Here is an 8,907-nt window from a genome sequence, read left to right as displayed (position 1 = left end):
CAATGACTCAGAAACACAGCAGAAGCTGCAACGACCACCGATGGAGACGCGACGAGCGGGGTGGGGGGGTGGGGGGGGGAGCGAGAGAGGAAAAGCGGTCTCTCGCGAAATAGAGACATCGAGGCTGTGCGAGATAAGCAGCAGCATCATCTTCGCAAATGGTTCCTGCGTCGTCGTAGAGTATCAGTCGTATCGGAACGCGATGGTTGCCTGCTCCTCCTCCTCCTGTCGCGTTCTTGCTCGTCTCTGTTTTCTGTCTATCAACCGATCGATGAGAAGACGCGCTCGCATGCGTTCGCGAGGGATTCGCGAAGATTCTCGCCGATCGCTCTCCTCGCGAGCACCTTTTTCTCTTATCCGATCGCTTCCGACGTTTTATCGCGCATTCGTTCGACTGACACGCCGCCGGTATGTAAGAACAGCTCACCGAGCTCTGCTTTATGACCCGCGAACGTACTATTTGTCGTGCGAAGAATCGTTCCGCGACGTCGTGTCCGGCTCGCGCACCGCCGCGCAACTGCGATAAATCTTCGAGCTCCGTCGAGATAATGGAATATACCTGTGTTTCCGCGAACCCATCGTCCGGACGGCTTACTTTGAAACACGCTCTAAAGATTCTACAAAGACCTTGATCCTGTTAGCCTCGCGATATTTCTCGCGAAAGACGGAGAAAGCCTGACGCCTGGAAATTTTCTCGGACCTTAATATAGAATGGTCACTGGCAGGCAATAAAGCCTGCTAAAGGAATTCGCCACGCGAATTTAACTGCAGGCAGTTATCGAGCCGCATTGCGCGCAACGCAATATCACGTGCACGCACATAATGGACATCGCATATTTGGAGTTTGCGGAAGTTGCCTGCCGGACGGTGCATTAATACTTAAGACGGCATATGCTAGTTAGTTCATGTATGCATACGTGTACATGCATACACATGACGCTCTGACGTCAGCAGCAAGGAAGTTTCTCCGGCGAGAACGACGTTCTTATAGATGCGCATACGTTCAATTATGGAGCGACATTTTGCAAAACGTGCAAAATTCGCGCGTAAATCTATCGAGAAGAGTGTCGCGGCTACGTCAAGATCGGCTGGACAAGACGGAATAGCGAAGTAGACAAATAATGAAACAGTAAAATAATAAAATGTATCAAGGTCCTTCAATGTCGCTCTTCTCGAGCGCGCGAAACAATTTTTTTTCTTCTCCTCACTTTCGCTGAACTTCCGATCTCTTTTCGCTCTTTCCGCATACTCGAAAGCTCGTTTCTCACCGGAGAAACTAGCTTCGCGTTTCCTGCCAACGTGACATGTATACATGTCTAAAGCGATTAGCATACTGCCTCCTCGATTACTGTAACACAGCTTCGCAGCATAGCGACGAAGAGTCGAGACGACAGAGAATTCGCGACCCGGTATTTCGGCGGCGAACGGGAGCGGCGACACGGCGAGGCGGAACGTAACAGGTTGACTCGCGCGAACGAAACCCGTCATCGCGGTCGCGTCATCGGCTGCACGCGCATTCCGCGCAAATTACGATGCACGTGCAGCTGCACAGCCGCGATCTCTCGCGACGCGAGAAACGGCTACCCTGCGACTTATCCCGTCGACGCATACGCTCGTGCATGGAACGGTCTTCACACATTTTATTTCCGTTCAGATTAGGAGCGCGTCGAATGAATTACGAGCCGCTAACAGCGATGTAGCGAGACGTCACAGCTTCAACGTAGGAGATTCAAAAGGAACATAATTACATTTCTCATTATATTCTTATCTGTCAGACAGGAGTGTGATGAAAGGACGCAATATTTACACAGTGAACTGTCGGGTCGGCTCATGTCATAAGCGATGATCGCGCCAGCTCGCAACTGCGACTGACACTTGAAGCGCTTCTAACTTTGTCGAGAAAAATGCGCGGAAACCGTTTAGCGAACAAACGTACGTGAGAACTAGCGTACAAAGCGAAGGTCACGACGACGATAACGGAATCTGCGTCAGCCAAACACAAGCTCGTAGAGGGCGACGCGATGTCGAATTAACACGAAACGACGAACATGACCGTTACGCCGCGAAAATGCTCTCGACTTTTGCCAATATCGCGACACGCTGACACTCGCGACATATGATGGTAACGGCCAACGTACGCCAGAAGTTGCTCCTCGAAGTTGCTTCTCTGTGAGTTTCATGACCTTCACTTACACATCCGGTTGCGAAATGGCTGAGGAGTATCTCACCGACGGTGAGACACTTCACGCTTACACACCAAGTGTGTTACACGCGAACATGAGACGCCTAATTTGGCGCAGAAATATCAATGTGAGATTCTTACAGATTCTTACAGATGAACAAAACCCTCGTATTGTCGTGCTTTACACTCTGCTTCTCTCTGTCTTGCTACCTTGAAGTTAAAGTCTTTGTAATCTTTTCTCGGTAAATGATCTTGAGACGATCTTGAAACGACGATGTGCATTTGTAATTGATCCCATCGTGAAATTCGATTTACAGAGAGAGGGAATTTTCGTGTTACGTTAAAAATAAAAATCTCAAGTTTCGCCAAATATGGAACTTCAACATCGTTTTGGGGGAATATTTCAAAAAGTTCGAATGACGATCAGATGGGGAATCGGTAATGATGTCATTGACGCGACGGGCGAGAGGGCGAGCAGGGACAGACAAATTGTAATTCGTGCTTTATTACAAAAGCGCATACTCGCGCGACGGAGCAACGGGCGTGGAGTTTTTTAAGTCTATGAAACGAGAACGCGTCGAAGAACAGTTTGAGACAAAGATGCCAGAACGTTTGAACGGATTAATATGAAGCGATAAAGGGGCCGTACTCGAGCAGCCGTGAAGACTAACCTCCGTCAGTCAATGTCCCGATTGTCAGAGCGTCAAACACCAATATCTCATTTTCGAATGATTGCTGTCTGCATGATAAAAGAATGATATATGTCTTCCAAACGGAAAATAAAAAGAAGTCTAGGAAGAGGAGGAAGGTACTTTGCGACGCATATTGTAATATGTACATATATATATATATATATATATATATCCTTCCCCCTCCTCTCTCTCTCTCTTCCTCTCTTTTCTCGAGCAGGTTTGCCGATCTACTGTTCGCTCGTCGTCCTCGTTTTATATCGATGACCCGTGACACATATTTATCCGACGAACGCCTCAATCGGAACAAGCGGCTTCATTCAAGTTAAATCACTCATCGTATCTAACAGAGAGCAATGTTCTCGGATTAACGTCAACGAAAACCCGTTCTTCCCTTCCTCCTCCCCCTTCAGCTTGCCGCTGCAACAATTGTATCGATTTGTCGACCTTAAATTTGTACGACGTTTCAGGCACGATCGAAGATGGTAATTTAATCGCTCAACCGTCTCCTCTCGACGTGTCTTTTGCACGTTGACATAGTCACTGGAATGTTTTCATAACATTTCGAGATCTCACTTCACGGTGCACACAATTTGAGAGACAATTTGTCTTGCGGCACAAAGAGACATGTGTGGAAAATTCATCGCGGAATTTCATGAGCGAGAATTTATTTCAAGAATTTAGAGCAAACTACGTAAATTTTCTCCCCCTCCACTCCTCTCGCTTTCTTCGTGCGATTAATTTACTTGATATGATTAATTTAATAAGTGCGATTAATATTCATGCGACATGGACTAAGACCATTAAAACTAATCGTCCAAAGTCGCAATCCGCGAACCGAAGTTACTTGTGGTAACTTTAATCTTTATACGAAGTAAATAACAGCGCACGGGTAACGCAGTTGAAAAATTATACATTGCGGTGTTTCAAGAGAACGATCAATTCCGCGGTAATACCCGATGCAAATCCGCTTTTCGCGCGCGCAAACCGGCAAAACAAACAGCCGGCGCGTTCTGTTCCGTTTTCAGAAGCCCTAAATTTAATTCCCCAGATATTGCGAGCCAGATTTTCCTCCCTCTTCTCCTTTTGTAATCAAGAAATCCTAAGAGATGACGAGCATATCGGAGAGCTGCATCCGAGCACGACGAGCTTCGGGCATAATTTTATTATGTTTATTATTACATTCGCCGGGTACGGCAGTTTGTAATAGTTAAATTTCCGAAACCTGTAAAATCGAGTTAACATGGGCATTATCGTCTCTCTCTCTCTCTCTCTCTCTGCGAGATGATGATTTATCCGCGGGATTATTACACAACAATTATACGTGTATCGCGTGTATTGTAGCGCGTGATGTAACAATTACGATAATAATGCGTTATATCCGCGCATTCCAGAACAAAATGATTGTATAGGCTGCTCTCGCAAATTAACCGAATAATTAATAATTCAAACGGCATACGCTGAACTTCGCGTATTGTGCATGAATAATTTTTAATTAACAGCTTCTCGCGCATATAACTGCAGCATTCTCAAATAACATCTCTATAATATCGCGCGATTAAAATTGCGAATTTTGCGAAAACGCTCACGCTTCGATTGTACATCGCGCGAATACGGAAACGTCGTGAATCCACGATAGGGCGCACATAAAACACTGAAAATTATGACGGTCCCCGTCGCATTGATTAATTACCGTGCGTGAAAAACAGAAGCGGGGAAAAGTTCCTAACGATCACGTCACGAAATCCAACGGTGAAACCTCCGTGCTCGCCGTGCTCTCAAAATTCTCGACCTCAATCGCCTAACATCTATTGATCCTGGAGGACCGGCGGAGATTTAACTTAAATTAGGAACTAAAGTCCTACTGGTGGAAAACATACAATTTCCCGTTTGTCTATCCTCTCAAGAGGATAAGCTTCAGAGTATCCAATTAGTGTTAAATGGAGTGTTAAAGTCGAAAGTAGAATCAAAATTTCGACTCGGGTGTCCACGAAGGAAACGCGCGTCAGAGGCGTCGCGCTATCAATCGCCAAGCTTGTCGCGATGCGGTCAATCACGTTGTAATCCACTCGATCGGCTGCTATGTGGGGAAAAAAATCGAACGTACAAAAACGTGTCGATCACCACATATGGCACGTGCGCGTATCTTGTACGAGCGGATTTTTATCGTGTCCTCGTATGAGGAGATAGCGCCGAACCATTTTCACGGCGACGAGACGAATCAGTTTCCGGTTGACTCGTCGCGAAACAACGTGGATTAAAAGTTCATCGCACAAAAATCTATTAAACGCACCGTTGCCGCAGAATAGAGTCGCTCTATTGGGAGATCGCTCGCCGGATATGTCGCCGAAATCCCGTTGCGCTTCGCGACAAGTGTCGATAATTTCGATCGATCCATTGCAGAGACGGGGAAATAATCGCGTTGTAAAATAATCTTACGCGAAAGCGAACGCTTTTGCGCCCCGAATGGATTCCGCGAGAATTCCCCGCCGAAATTCGAGAGAGATCGAACGCTCGAGGATTCAAAATGTAATTTCGAAAGACCGAAAATTAAAAAATTTAACGACGCGGAAAACTGAGATAGAAAAATCTATACAATTCACGTCACGAGTAACAACTACTCTTTGACAATATATAATCTTACAAGAAATGTGAATTTTGCCATCTCTCTGTCTAACGCGACAGAAATATAATATTTTTACACTCTCCTGCACTGAAAATTATACGGTGTATATTTGTGGACGTTTAATTAATTCCTCCGTGATATTGACGAGTCACAACGCGTCGTAAGTACGAAGCAGTTACTGGATGGACACGTCGGCCGAAAATTCGCGTGGTCAAAGTGACTCGTTGCGTAAAAGGTAGAAAGTCGAATTAAACATGAAATTCGATTGCGCGCTTGTCCGTCCCGACGGATTTGCGGGATTGATGGAGGATGTAACTCATCACTCTTTGTGACTAACTGAGTCCAATTCGCGTTATTCAAACGAGAGATGACGCTTTTTGGCGTCTGTAACGAGCAACACGTCGCATAGACACACATCGGAAACGCGATGCATGCCGAAACGGAACTACGATTCGTTAGCCGAGAATGCAGAATGCCGAAAAAGAGAAATTCACATCTCGCGAAATTTCGCTCGAGACGTCTCGTGCCGCTCGGCGGCAAACGTTGCAACGTATCCGCGACTGGCCGGTGTTACGCAATCGCACGATTTAATCCGCACATCTCGGATAGCACGGCCCACGGTCGCGAGCGTTACCGTTGCATTACGATTGCGTATTCAGCGGATCTGCGTTGAGAAATTGCCGTGCGGGGGCAAAAGTCGCGCGACAATCTTCGCCCGAGCGAGGTCCCGCAAGTGACACATAATTCGAGCGCGTTAACGTAAAGACGGGTAGAGACGGGAGAGAGTTAACGTGTCCCCGCGAATAAGAGCTATTCTCCGCTTGTGTGTTACGCTAGTCAATATTAACCCCGCTGGTGCTGATGAAAAATGTGTTAAGAGGTGAGTGCCGAACGGCGGTGTACTGTTAATACGCGTGAGCACCGATCGGTGTCCAGTCGCGGAAAATCAAGAGTTTGGAATTTACAGCGTGGGAAAATTACGTGGGAAGCGTGGGTAAAAGATTACAGCGTGGACAAATGCGGAAAAACGACGGCCGGATATCGGGATCCAAATTAGAGAGAAGTTGCGGTACGCGCGCAGGGGCCGGCACGATCGAGAGAGGCGTTGAATTTCAGGCTCGCCGAGTGCGCGTGTAACACAAGCAGAGCGGTTTCGACAAACCGCCCCGGTATAGAAACCTAATTTTCTGAATCAGACCAGTTTTATTGAATTTGTTTCGTTTCGATCGAATCACTGGACGAGGGAGACGCGCAGGATCCCTCTGCACCAACGGTGTACTCGATGTAGTTGAAAAAAAAAAGAGTGGATAAATAAAAAAATAACAATTTCGTTTAGGCAGATAAATCGGCCACGTCCGGATATTGTATGACGCGATTAATTTCCAACTCGATCGTAAAACCCTTTTCGACGACGGCTCAATGAAAATACACATTTTCCGGGCCAATGTGCCGAGCCACGATTGTGCGTGCTCGTTGGATTTTTGTGCATATGTAAAAATATTTGCGATGCAAATGTGAACGACGTCGTGTAACATGATTGATTGTTTGCATGTACATGTTGTGATGGGAAATAGATAATCGATCGGTGCTTTCGAATACGACGGCGTAAGTTACGAGCGCGTGTTGCGCGCGGAATATTTTCTTTTCAGAGCCGAACAATGCTGGCCGGAAATAACGGCGTTCGATGTTGGGCATTAATAATATACCGCGAATCCGCACACCCGTCTGCATTTATCGCGGATTATCCGCGTTAGGTGTTTATTATTTCGCAAATTTATACGCGCATTGTGACTACAATGCTTCACGTTCAGTTACCGCGAAGGCGAAGGAATATACCGTGCGCGGACACGTTGTTTGCGAGATGCCCTCGTATTCGTATTTCAATGCGCGTATGCATACATCGAGTTGCATTTTCATTTATTCAACGACGACGCGAAATTTGCTTTACGAGTCGTCAGGACACGACGTATAATTAAAGGCAAGTCGGGATCTCGCGAGCGGATGCAAATCTCGATAATATAATATAGCGAATCAAACTGGAATATTGATCGTGCGCTTTTTGCATTTTTCATGGGTCAGCCCAGCCTCAGCGTTCTTCCGCGGCTGATTTCGCCGCGGAGGTCAATCGGCCGAAATTTTCTCTCGATTAATACCAGCGTGTCGCGATGGGAAACTGAAAATCGGCAGAGGACCGTGGGGAAATCGCTCGTCCATCGTTTCGCACGGTCTGGAATAAATCTATACCGCGACACATTACACATACATACATACACACACACACACACACACACACACGCGCGCGCACGCGCGCGCGCAATCACACATCATCGCACTCGAGCGACTTGACTCCGCGGCACGCCGTCGTCGGAGCGAAGCATCCTTTAGAAAGCACCCGCGGCGGGCTGCGGTGGCATGTAGTGATTTAATAGGAAAAGTTGGCGGATCGTGCGGCACGAAGCGAATCGAGTAGACACAAGATTCACCTTTCTCCGGTAAACTCTCCGCGCACGATCGGAAGATTGCCAAGGAGGAGCAGCGGATGCGACTCGTCGGTCTGAGTAATTGATCCCTGTCGATCGCCGGCGCACGGCTGCAGCAGGAAGTTTCTGGCTTTCCTACGACGGGTGTATTATACGTGTGTGCGGTCCCCTTCATGGCGGCGCAGGTTGCGCCGAGCGGTATGCAGGACAGTAGGTCGCTGTCAGAGTCTCTCTCTCTCTCTTTCTTTCTCTCGACCGGTAGTCCCCTCCCTCGTTCTCTCTTTTCTTCTTCCTCTTTCCTGCTCCCACCGTCGAGCGCGTCCTATTCAAGCGGCAGCCCGCGATTGTTTTTCTCTACTTCCTGCGGAGCGCGCAGCTTTCCGACAGGTGAATCGACAATCGGCTCATCATAATTCTTTGTGTACGTGCGAATCATAATTTTCATGACGTCGGGAAAAAACGATGTGAAAAGAGCAAAGGGGGAAAGAGAGAGCTCCTTGCACTGCTTCGTATTCGAAGCGTTCATTTGCACTTATATGAGCACTCTTCCCTCGCCTTCCGCTTCCTTTTGACTGCTCATTGCTCGATGCGCGCAACCGTCGGCGGTTCCCACTTTCTGTGTTCGCGACGTCGCGAATATATCTTCCACTGTCGTCGCGCTGATCCTGCTCATCCTGCCCGCCTACCCGCCTGCCTGCCTACTCACCTTCCTCGCGTTTTCTTCCTGTCGCTTTCTCGCTCGCTCGCGCACTCGCTCATTCACGTACTTCACTCGTCTTTTTTCGCTCGGTCTCTTTCACCGTTTCCTTTTTCTCTGCCTCTCCCCTCCCCCCTCACTCTCTCTCTCTCTCTCTCTCTCTCTCTCTCTCTCTCTCTCTCTCTCTCTCTCTCTCTCTCTCTCTCTCCTCTTCCTCCCACTACCATTCGTCC

Source organism: Harpegnathos saltator, unplaced genomic scaffold, assembly GCF_003227715.2.
Source record: "Harpegnathos saltator strain DR-91 unplaced genomic scaffold, Hsal_v8.6 scaffold844, whole genome shotgun sequence".
Classification (NCBI taxonomy): Eukaryota; Metazoa; Arthropoda; class Insecta; order Hymenoptera; family Formicidae; genus Harpegnathos; species Harpegnathos saltator.
Note: the sequence above shows the minus strand (reverse complement) of the source record.